Source organism: Labrus bergylta, unplaced genomic scaffold (genome assembly GCF_963930695.1).
Source record: "Labrus bergylta unplaced genomic scaffold, fLabBer1.1 SCAFFOLD_37, whole genome shotgun sequence".
Taxonomy (NCBI): Eukaryota; Metazoa; Chordata; class Actinopteri; order Labriformes; family Labridae; genus Labrus; species Labrus bergylta.
Genome location: NW_027077280.1, coordinates 410582 through 423238, shown reverse-complemented (window position 1 = coordinate 423238; position 12657 = coordinate 410582). Strand labels below are relative to the sequence as shown.

Sequence of the window (12657 nt, the reverse complement as noted above, 5' to 3'; positions counted from 1 at the left end):
AACGGCGGGTACACTGGTCTTTCTGATTGTGAAAGCCGTTGACTGAAGGTAAACTAGCATAGCATTAAACACATAGACGAACACAGCAGTTCATTACAATAAAACAAATGCAGTTGCTTACAACAGATAATATACAGAATGTGACGTGTCGTCAACAATGATGCATAATTATCAGTGGTTATAAAAGAAACATAACTATTTCTGAAACTATTTCTGCCCAGACCAAAGCTCTTACTTGGGGTAACTCCTGGTGATCGTTGCAAAGTTGGTTAGATCGTCACTCTGTTGAATGTTAAATCAACAGATTCAGGCAGGTTTCCTTCGTGCCAGATGTAGGAGGAGGGTAGCGGGATTCAGATCTTCGACCAGAGCGCTGCTCTATAAGGTCTTCTGGTTGCAGGAGCCGGGTTCTTTATGTGTCCTTGTGGATTCAGGGATCAGTGGGCTTCCTTCAGCGCTCCTGTCCAGTTGCGTTCAATGACGTCTTACGAAAAATCAAAGGAAAGAAACTCTTCTTTTTGCTCGAACCTGATAGCATCTGATTGCGCCCAAAACTCCTAAAAATATGCAGTGGAAGTAGTCAGCTGAATCCTCTGATGCTTGAATTCAGCATGTGAAGAGCTACCTATACTGAGCAACCTCAGCTCTGGAGTTTAACCTATGTAAGTCAAGAGGAGGAAAGGCTTTGTCTCGAATGCTGGAGTCCATCATATGGAGAGGGTATCCTCTGGTGTCGGCAGACCACACTTGAAGAGAAGGAAGCAATGCCTGGTGATTGCTTTTAAAGACTGGAGCTGCCTGTGGGTTTACCTCAGGCCTCCTCCAATGAGGATAGAGAATTCAGACACCCCCCCCCCCACTTTTCACACCTATTTGTTGGTTTCTGTTGGGGGGTTGCTGGGCTAAGACCCCTTTGTTCAGTTCCCTCCAAAATACTCTAGTCAGGCTTGAGAACTGTGATACAGGCCTGAGTCGCTTGTCCCATGCACATGGCTGAGGCCCAACAAAGGTCTTTGTATGAAAATAGGATATATGACAGAAGACTTAAAACTGGATTCTGTCTATAGGACTGTAGGGCTGCGCTCATACTCATATAGAATCTGGAGATACGCTTAATATTTACAGTCTATGTTCTTAACTTTCCTTCATTGCAGGAACCAGTGTGAGGCTATCTATCTCCACCATACAAACTACAGACTCTTCCAACAATCATCTATCATTTTCTACATACCATGCTACACATTTTTTCTAACATCATTCATTTTATATTTACATATTTTTTACTCTTTTGTCAGCTGGTGTGATGCAAACTTCTTAAAACTGAATGTTGGAAAAACAAAAGGAACTGATGATAGAATTTAGAAGAAAAAAGGACGAGGTCTCCCCCAGTGATCTTTAAAAGGCCCGTTTCTGCACACAATATTGGCTTACGGCCATACCACCCTGAACACGCCCAATCTCGTCCGATCTCGGAAGCTAAGCAGGGTCAGGCCTGGTTAGTACTTGGATCGGAGACCGCCTGGGAATACCAGGTGCTGCAAGCTTCTTCATTTTTTTTATCATATGTTTTTTTTTTTCTCTCATATGGCGATAGAGACATAGTAACATGTTCAAAAATTCAGCCAGAATCAATAATGGCCGAGGGCATGAGATCTTTAAAAGGCCCCTAGCCCCCCTAGTAGAGCCTGCCCTAGCCATTTTGGTGCCCTAGGCAAGATTTCAGCAGTTGCCCCTTATATTGCAGACAGTTTGACCACCAAAAACAATATTCATCCACTTAAGAAAACTGGCTTACAGCTTTATATTTAATAGAATGTCTTTATTTAAAAAATAAAAAATACTTATAGACAAACATTTATAAAATGGTAATAACACTAAAATTTCTTATAAGTAAATACAAAATAAAATAAATACAAATAACTAGTGTAACAGAACAAACAAGCAGAAGTGGTCACAGGCGGCCCAGGGACAGGTGGTTGTTCTGGCAGGCCGTCAACCAACAATCTTGAGGAGCCCAAGAGAACTCAAGAGCTCTCAGGAAAGTAGGTGGTTAGTGACTGAGATTTACAGATAGATACATGCAGTAATATGATGTACTGTATATGCACACAGAGAGAGAGAGAGGAGCTCAAGGTGCCAGTTTCCCCGGTAGTCTAAGCCTATAGCAGCATAACTAAGAGCTGGTCTACACCAGCACTAACTATAAGGTTTATCAAAAAGAAAAGTTTTAAGTCTATTCTTAAAAATACAGACTGTGTCTGCCTCCTGGACCCCGGCTGGAAGGCGGTTCCAGAGGAGAGGAGCCCGATAACTGAAGGCTTTACCCCCCATAGTACACTTGGAGACTGTAGGTAGGTGAGAAGAAGGATCTTGAATTCTATTCTAGACTGTATAGGGAGCCAGTGCAGAGAAGCCAGGACAGGAGTGATGTGGTCCCATTTCCTGGTTCTGGTCAGTACACGAGCTGCCGCGTTCTGGACCAGTTGAAGAGTCTTTGCCAGAGCACCCTGACAAAAGAGAGTTACAATAATCCAGTCTGGAGGTAACAAATGCATGAACTAGTTTTTCTGCATCATTTTGTGACAGGATATTCCTAATCTTGGATATATTACGGAAGTGAAAATAGGCTGTTCTTGAAACTTGACTGATGTGAGAGCTAAAAGACATATCTTGATCCAAAAGAACTCCTAGATTCCTAACAGTGGTGCTAGATGTCAGGCTGATGTCACTAAGGACAGTCAAATCACTAGAAAAAGTCTCTCTGAGGTTCTTAGGGCCTAGCACAATAACTTCAGTCTTGTCTGAGTTAAGTAGCAAAACATTTCTGGTCATCCAGGTCTAACGTCCTTAAGGCAGGTTTATAGCTGACATAACTAACTGGTGCCATCGGGCTTCATTGATACATAAAGATGAGTATCATCTGCATAACAGTGAAACTGTATGGAGTGTTTCCTCATAATATTTCCCAGAGGAAGCATATATAATGTAAAGAGAATTGGTCCAAGCACTGTACCTTGTGGGACTCCATGGCAAACTTTAGTGTGCATAGAGGACTCATCATTAACATGTACAAACTGAGATCGGTCTGATAAGTAGGATTCAAACCAACTTAAAGCAGTCCCTGTAATTCCAAGCAAATGCTCCAGTCTGTACAACAGGATCCGATGGTCAATGGTGTCAAAAGCAGCACTAAGATCTAACAGGACAAAGCACAGACAGAAGTCCCCTGTCTGAGGCTAGAAGTAGATCGTTTGTAACTCTAACTAGTGCAGTCTCAGTGCTATGGTGGACTCTAAATCCTGACTGAAACTCCTCAAATAAACTGTTGTCATGGAGAAAGTCACACAGCTGTTTAGCTACCACCTTCTCCAGGATCTTCGAGAAAAAAGGAAGGTTGGATATAGGCCTGTAGTTAGCCAGAGTTCCTGAGTCCAGAGTAGGCTTTTTAAGTAGAGGTTTGATTACCGCTACTTTAAATGCCTGGGGTACATAGCCTGCCAGTAGAGACGAATTGATCATATCTAATATAGAGTTGCTAACTAAGGGAAAAACTTCCTTAAACAGCGTGGGTGGGATTGGGTCCAAAATACAGGTTGACGGTTTCGACGCAGAAAAAATGGGATGTAGCTCTGAAAGGTTGATTGGAGAAAAACAGTCGAGACTAATATCTGGTCCTGGAACTGTCTCTGCCGTATCAGACGTATCCGCACCAGGTAAGGGCAGGAGGTTACCAATTTTGTCTCTGATGTCTAAAACTTTGTTGTTGAAAAAACTCAGGAAGTCATTACTGCTGAGGGCTAGAGGAATACAAGGCTCAATGGAGCCATGACTCTCCGTCAGCCTGGCTACAGTGCTGAAAAGGTATCTAGGATTGCCTTTGTTTTCCTCAATTAGAGAGGAGTAGTAGGCAGCTCGGGCGTGACGTAGAGCCTTCAGATATCTTCTATGACTATCCTGCCAGAAAAAACGGGATTCTACCGTTTTGGTCGAGTGCCATATTCCTTCAAAATTCCCCGACAATTGTTTTAGAGTACGTGTTTCTGAGTTGAACCATGGAGCCACTCTCTGCCGCTTGACAACCTTCTGTTTCAGGGGAGCAATCGAATCCAGAGTAACTCTCAACGAATCCACTGCACTATCAACAAACTGATCTAGCTGAGAGGGACTAAAGCTTTCATAAGAGTTTCCAACTGGGTTGAAACACGGTACTGAATCAAAAACAGCTGAAATAGCTTCCTTAAATCTAGCAACAGCACTATCCGACAAACTTCTAGAGAGCACACCTCTTCCAGGCAGAAGAGCATTCTGGTAGGACATTCTGGTAGGACAAAATTGAATGTAATAAAAAAATGGTCTGATCGCAGAGGATTTTCTAGGAAAACTGGAAGGTTATGGATTTCAATTCCATAAGCTAAAACAAGATCCAGGGTGTGGTTAAAACGATGAGTAGGTTCGTTTACACCCTGGGTGAAACCAATAGAGTCTAATAGTGACATGAAAGCTGTGCTCAGGCTATCATTATCAACATCCACATGGATATTGAAGTCACCAACAACAATTATTCTATCACTGTTCAGGACTGAATCTGATAAAAATTCTGCAAATTCAGATAGAAACTCAGAATATGGGCCAGGAGGACGGTAAACTACAACAACTAGAACTGGCTGAAAGGTTCTTGAGACTGGATGTGAAAAACTAAGAACAAGGCTTTCAAAAGAAGAAAAATTCAGTTTTGGTCGAGGGTTAACTGGAAGTCCAGAATTAAAAATAGCTGCTACTCCACCACCTCGTCCGGTGTCTCGAGGTATATGAGTACAAAAATGACTGGGAGGAGTGGATTCATTCAAACTAACATATTCATCTTGACACAGCAAGGTTTCAGTCAAAAAAAGTAAATCAATATGCCGATCTGATATCAGATCATTCACTAAAAGAGATTTGGATGCTAAGGACCTAATGTTCAAAAGTCCGCAGTGAATCTTCTGATTTTTTAGCAAAATCGTATTCGTAGTCCTGAGCCTGATGAGATTTTGACGATTTATGCCTTTTCTTTCTTCGTTTGGATGACTTGGTCTGGGCCGGGGGACAGACACAGTACCTATAGTATAACTACAGTTAGATTCTGAGGTACAGCTATAGTGACTGGGAGACAGATCTAAGGGAGGCGCAGAGAAGCATGTAAGACTGCAGCTCTGCCTCCTGGTCTGAACTCTGAGTTGTGTGTGTGTCGTCTTTCTTCAACTTTTTAGAAAGGGGGGATGTTTCGTCTTTTTTCAACTTTTTCATAATGGGGGGTGGGTTGTCTTTTTTCAACTTTTTCAACTCTTTAGTAAGGGGGGTTTGTCTTTCTTCAAATTTTACGTAAGGGGTGGCCTGTGTGTCATCTTTTTTCAACTTTTCCGTAAGGGGGGGTGGGTCGTCTTTTTTCAACTTTTTTGTTAGGCGGGGTGGGTCGTCTTTTTTCAACTTTTTCGTAATGGGGGGTGTGTCGTCTTTTGTAAACTTTTTCGTGAGGGGGTGTGATTTAGTCTTTTTTCAACTTTTTCTTAAGTGTTAGGAATGTGTCGTCTTTTTTCAACTTATTCGTAAAGGGGGGTTTGTCGTCTTTTTTTAACCTTTTCGTAAGGGTTAGGAATGTGTCGTCTTTTTTCAACTTTTTCGTAAGGGGGGGTGGGTCGTCTTTTTTCAAGTTTTTTGTTAGGCGGGGTGGGTCGTCTTTTTTCAACTTTTTCGTAATGGGGGGTGGGTCGTCTTTTTTCAACTTTTCCGTAAGGGGGAGTGGGTCGTCCTTTTTCAACTTTTTCGTAAGGGGTGGGGTGTTGCGTCTTTTTTCAACTTTTTCACAAGGGGAGGTGTTTCGTCTTTTTTTAAATTTTCTTAAGGGTTAGTAATGTGTCGTCTTTTTAAATTTTTTTTCTTAATGGGGGTGGGTCGTCTTTTTTCAACTTTTTTGTAAGGGGGGGTGGGTCGTTCTTTTTTCAACTTTTTCAACTCTTTCGTAAGGGGGGTTTGTCTCTGTTTTTCAAATTTTTAATTTTAAGGGGGGGTGGGTCGTCCGTTTTCAACTTTTTCGTAAGGGGTGGGGTGTTGCGTCTTTTTTCAACTTTTTCACAAGGGCAGGTGTTTCGTCTTTTTTTTAAATTTTCTTAAGGGTTAGTAATGTGTCGTCTTTTTAAAAAAAAATTCTTAATGGGGTGGGTCGTCTTTTTTCAACTTTTTCGTAATGGGGGGTGGGTCGTCTTTTTTCAACTTTTTAAATTTTTTCGTAAAGGGGGGGTGGGTCGTCCTTTTTCAACTTTTTCGTAAGGGGGTGTGGGTCGTCTTTTTTCAACTTTTTCACAAGGGGGGGTGTTTCGTCTTTTTAAATTTTTTTCGTAAGGGTTAGTAATGGGTCGTCTTTTTAAATTTTTCTTCTTAATGGGGGGTGGGTCATCTTTTTTCAACTTTTTCGTAAGGGGGGGGGGGTGTTTCGTCTTTTTTCAACATTTTCTGAAGGGTTAGGAATGTGTCGTCTTTTTTCAACTTTTCCGTAAAGGGGGGTTTTTCGTCTTTTTTCAACTTTTTCGTAATGGGGTGTTTCGTCTTTTTTCAACATTTTCGTAATGGGGGGTGTTTCGTCTTTTTTCTACTTTTTGTCATGGGGGTGTTTAGTCTTTTTCAACTTTTTCTTAATGGGGGTGTTTTCGTCTTTTTCAACTTTTTCATAAGGGTTAGGAATGTGTCGTCTTTTTTAAAGTTTTTTCTCAAGGGGGGGTGTTTAGTCTTTTTTCAACTTTTTCATAATGGGGGGTGTTTTGTCTTTTTTCAACTCTTCCGTAATGGGGGTGTTTCGTCTTTTTCAACTTTTTCGTAAGGGTTAGGAATGTGTAGTCTTTTTAAAAATATTTTCTCAAGGGGGGGATTGTTGTCTTTTTTCAACTTTTTTGTAAGGGTTAGGAATGTGTCGTCTATTTTTTAAATTTTCGTAAGGGTTAGGAATGTGTCGTCTTTTTTCAACGTATTCGTAATGGAGGGGGGTTGGGTCGCCTTTTTCAAACTTTTTAACCTTTTTCGTAATGGGGGGGGTGTTTCGTCTTTTTCCAACTTTTTCCTAAAGGGGGGGGTGTTTCGTCTTTTTTCAACTTTTCCTTGAGGGGGGGTGTTTAGTATTTTTTCCACTTTTTCGTAATGGTGGGGTGTTTTGTCTTTTTCCAACTTTTTCGTAATGGGGTGTGTTTTGTCTTTTTCCAACTTTTTCGTAAGTGTTAGGAATGTGTCGTCTTTTTTCAACTTTTTCGTAAGGGTTAGGAATGTGTCGTCTTTTTTCAACTTTTTCTCAATGGGGGGTGTGTCGTCTTTTTTCAACTTTTTTCGTCAGGCGGGGGTGGTTCGTCCTTTTTCAACTTTTTCATAAGGGGGTGTGAGTCGTTCTTTTTTTCAACTTTTTCAACTTTTTCACAAGGAGGGGTGTGTCGTCTATTTTTTAAATTTTCGTAAGGGTTAGGAATGTGTCGTCTTTTTTCAACGTATTCGTAATGGAGGGGGGTTGGGTCGTCTTTTTCAAACTTTTTAACCTTTTTCGTAATGGGGGGGGGTGTTTCGTCTTTTTCCAACTTTTTCCTAAAGGGGGGGGTGTTTTGTCTTTTTTCAACTTTTCCTTGAGGGGGGGTGTTTAGTATTTTTTCCACTTTTTCGTAATGGTGGGGTGTTTTGTCTTTTTCCAACTTTTTCGTAATGGGGTGTGTTTTGTCTTTTTCCAACTTTTTCGTAAGTGTTAGGAATGTGTCGTCTTTTTTCAACTTTTTCGTAAGGGGTGGGTGGGTCGTCCATTTTCAACTTTTTCAACTTTTGTCGTGGGGTGGGGTGGGGGGGGGGGGTGGGTCGTCCTTTTTCAACGTTTTCAACTTTTTGAACTTTTTCATGGGGGGGTTGTTTTGTCTTTTTTCAAATTTTTCGTAAGGGCTAGGAATGTGTCGTCTTTCTTCAAATTTTGTAAGGCGGGTGGGTCATCTTGAACTTTTTCGTAATGGGGGAGGGGTCCGGCTTTTTTCACCTTTTTCGTAAGGGGGATGTTTCGTCTTTTCTAAAAAATTTCTTAAGGGGGTTGTTTCGTTTTTTTTTTTCTTTTTCATCTTTTCCTTGAGGGGGGGTGTTTAGTCTTTTTTGAAGCCGAAAACTTTTCATGAAAATCTTCAACTTTTTTGAAGACGAAATACTTCATGAAAATCTTCAACTTTTTTTAAAGCCGAAATACTTCATAAAAATTTTCAACTTTTTTACAAGCGAAAATTTTCAACTTTTTTGAAGCAGAAATCTTTACATTAAAATCTTCGACTTTTTTGAAGCAGAAATACCTCATGAAAGTTTTCAACTTTTTTTAAGCCGAAATACTTCATGAAAGTTTTCAACTTTTTTGAAGCCGAAATCTTTTCATGAAAATCTTCAACTTTTTTGGTGCCGAAATTTTTTCATGAAAATTTTCAACTTTTTTAAAGCCTAAATCTTTTCATAAAAATTTTCAACTTTTTTAAAGGCAAAAATGTTCAACTTTTTTGAAGCTGAAATCTTTTAATGAAAATTTTCAACTTTTTTGAAGCAGAAATCTTTTCATGAAAATCTTCGACTTTTTTTAAGCCGAAATACTTCATGAAAGTTTTCAACTTATTTAAAGCCGAAATACTGCAATGAAAATTTTCAACTTTTTTGAAGCCGAAATATTTTCATGTCAATTTTCAACTTTTTTGAAGCTGAATTACTTCATGAAAATTTTCGACTTTTTTAATGCCGAAATCCTGTCATGAAGATTTTGAACTTTTTTGAGGCCGAATTCCTGTCATGAAAATTATCTACTTTTTAACAGCCAAAATCCTGTCATGAAAATTTTCAACTTTTTTAAAGCTGAAATACTTGATAAAATGTATCTACTTTTATACAGCTGAAATCCTGTCATGAAAATGTTCGAATGTTTTGAAGCAGAAATACTTCATGAAAATTTTTACCTTTTTTAAAGCCGAAAACTTTTCATGTAAAATTTTACCTTTTTTAAAGCCAAAATCCTGTCATGAAAATTTTCAACTTTTTTGAAGCCGAAATACTTCATGAAAGTTTTCAACTTTTTTAAAGCCGAAATACTTCATGAATGTTTTCAACTTTTTTGATGCCGAAATAGTTCATGAAAATTTTCAACTTTTTTGAAGCCGAAATCTTTTCATGAAAATTTTCAACTTTTTTGAAGCCGAAATCTTTTCATGAAAATTTTCAACTTTTTTGAAGCAGAAATCTTTTCATGAATATCTTCGACTTTTTTGAAGCAGAAATACTTCATGAAAATTTTCAACTTTTTTAAAGCCGAAATTTTTTCATGAAAATTTTCAAATTTTGAAGCTGAAATCTTTTCATGAAAATTTTCAACTTTTTTGAAGCCGAAATACTTCATGAAAATTTTCAACTTTTTTCAAGCCGAAAACTTTTCATGTAAATCTTTACCTTTTTTAAAGCCAAAATCCTGTCATGAAAATTTTCAACTTTTTTGAAGCAGAAATCTTTTCATGAATATCTGCGACTTTTTTGAAGCAGAAATCTTTTCATGAAAATCTTCGACTTTTTTGAAGCCGAAATACTTCATGAAAATCTTCGACTTTTTTGAAGCCGAAATACTTCATGAAAATCTTCGATTTTTTTGAAGCCGAAATACTTCATGAAAATTTTCAACTTTTTTGAAGCCGAAATACTTCATGAAAATTTTCAACTTTTTTCAAGCCGAAAACTTTTCATGTAAATCTTTACCTTTTTTAAAGCCAAAATCCTGTCATGAAAATTTTCAACTTTTTTGAAGCAGAAATCTTTTCATGAATATCTGCGACTTTTTTGAAGCAGAAATCTTTTCATGAAAATCTTCGACTTTTTTGAAGCCGAAATACTTCATGAAAATCTTCGACTTTTTTGAAGCCGAAATACTTCATGAAAATCTTCGATTTTTTTGAAGCCGAAATACTTCATGAAAATTTTCAACTTTTTTGATGCCGAAATAGTTCATGAAAATGTTCAACTTTTTTGAAGCCGAAATCTTTTCATGAAAATTTTACACTTTTTTGAAGCAGAAATCTTTTCATGAAAATTTTCAACTTTTTTGAAGCAGAAATCTTTTCATGAAAATTTTCAACTTTTTTGAAGCCGAAATCTTTTCATGAAAATGTTCAACTTTTTTGAAGTCGAAATCTTTTCATGTAAATTTTCAACTTTTTTGAAGTCGAAATCTTTTCATGTAAATTTTCAACTTTTTTGAAGCCGAAATCTTTTCATTAAAATGTTCAACTTTTTTGAAGCCGAAATCTTTTCATGAAAATTTTCAACTTTTTGAAACCAAAATCTTTTCATGTAAATTTTCCACTTTTTTGAAGCAGAAATCTTTTCATGAAAATGGTCAACTTTTTTGAAGCCGAAATCTTTTCATGAAAATTTTCAACTTTTTTGAAGCCGAAAATCCTGTCATGAAAATTTTCAACTTTTTTGAAGCAGAAATCTTTTCATGAAAATCTTAGACTTTTTTGAAGCCGAAATCTTTTCATGTAAATTTTCAACTTTTTTGAAGCCGAAATCTTTTCATGAAAATTTTCAACTTTTTTGAAGCCGAAATCTTTTCATGAAAATCTTCGATTTTTTTGAAGCCGAAATACTTCATGAAAATTTTCAACTTTTTTGAAGCCGAAATCTTTTCATGAAAATTTTCAACTTTTTTGAAGCCGAAATCTTTTCATGTAAATTTTCAACTTTTTTGATGCCGAAATACTTCATGAAAATTTTCAACTTTTTTGAAGCCGAAATCTTTTCATGAAAATCTTCGATTTTTTTGAAGCCGAAATACTTCATGAAAATTTTCAACTTTTTTGAAGCCGAAAACTTTTCATGTAAATTTTCAACTTTTTTGAAGCCGAAATCTTTTCATGAAAATCTGCGACTTTTTTGAAGCAGAAATCTTTTCATGAAAATCTTCGACTTTTTTGAAGCCGAAATACTTCATGAAAATCTTCGATTTTTTTGAAGCCGAAATACTTCATGAAAATTTTCAACTTTTTTGAAGCAGAAATCTTTTCATGAAAATCTTAGACTTTTTTGAAGCCAAAATCTTTTCATGTAAATTTTCAACTTTTTTGAAGCCGAAATACTTCATGAAAATTTTCAACTTTTTTGATGCCGAAATAGTTCATGAAAATGTTCAACTTTTTTGAAGCCGAAATCTTTTCATGAAAATTTTACACTTTTTTGAAGCAGAAATCTTTTCATGAAAATTTTCAACTTTTTTGAAGCAGAAATCTTTTCATGAAAATTTTAAACTTTTTTGAAGCCGAAATACTTCATGAAAATTTTCAACTTTTTTGATGCCGAAATAGTTCATGAAAATGTTCAACTTTTTTGAAGCCAAAATCTTTTCATGTAAATTTTCAACTTTTTTGATGCCGAAATACTTCATGAAAATTTTCAACTTTTTTGAAGCCGAAATCTTTTCATGAAAATTTTCAACTTTTTTGAAGCCGAAATCTTTTCATGAAAATTTTAAACTTTTTTGAAGCAGAAATCTTTTCATGAAAATCTTCGATTTTTTTGAAGCCGAAATACTTCATGAAAATCTTCGATTTTTTTGAAGCCGAAATACTTCATGAAAATTTTCAACTTTTTTGAAGCCGAAATACTTCATGAAAATTTTCAACTTTTTTCAAGCCGAAAACTTTTCATGTAAATCTTTACCTTTTTTAAAGCCAAAATCCTGTCATGAAAATTTTCAACTTTTTTGAAGCAGAAATCTTTTCATGAATATCTGCGACTTTTTTGAAGCAGAAATCTTTTCATGAAAATCTTCGACTTTTTTGAAGCCGAAATACTTCATGAAAATCTTCGACTTTTTTGAAGCCGAAATACTTCATGAAAATCTTCGATTTTTTTGAAGCCGAAATACTTCATGAAAATTTTCAACTTTTTTGATGCCGAAATAGTTCATGAAAATGTTCAACTTTTTTGAAGCCGAAATCTTTTCATGAAAATTTTACACTTTTTTGAAGCAGAAATCTTTTCATGAAAATTTTCAACTTTTTTGAAGCAGAAATCTTTTCATGAAAATTTTCAACTTTTTTGAAGCCGAAATCTTTTCATGAAAATGTTCAACTTTTTTGAAGTCGAAATCTTTTCATGTAAATTTTCAACTTTTTTGAAGTCGAAATCTTTTCATGTAAATTTTCAACTTTTTTGAAGCCGAAATCTTTTCATTAAAATGTTCAACTTTTTTGAAGCCGAAATCTTTTCATGAAAATTTTCAACTTTTTGAAACCAAAATCTTTTCATGTAAATTTTCCACTTTTTTGAAGCAGAAATCTTTTCATGAAAATGGTCAACTTTTTTGAAGCCGAAATCTTTTCATGAAAATTTTCAACTTTTTTGAAGCCGAAAATCCTGTCATGAAAATTTTCAACTTTTTTGAAGCAGAAATCTTTTCATGAAAATCTTAGACTTTTTTGAAGCCGAAATCTTTTCATGTAAATTTTCAACTTTTTTGAAGCCGAAATCTTTTCATGAAAATTTTCAACTTTTTTGAAGCCGAAATCTTTTCATGAAAATCTTCGATTTTTTTGAAGCCGAAATACTTCATGAAAATTTTCAACTTTTTTGAAGCCGAAATCTTTTCAT

General features: G+C 36.2%; 1 pseudogene; it reads left to right on the top strand.

The window, feature by feature from the left end:
- Positions 1–1425: 1425 nt before the first annotated feature.
- On the top strand, positions 1426–1544 carry LOC114921258 (5S ribosomal RNA; annotated as a pseudogene).
- The last annotated feature ends 11113 nt before the right edge of the window (positions 1545–12657 follow it).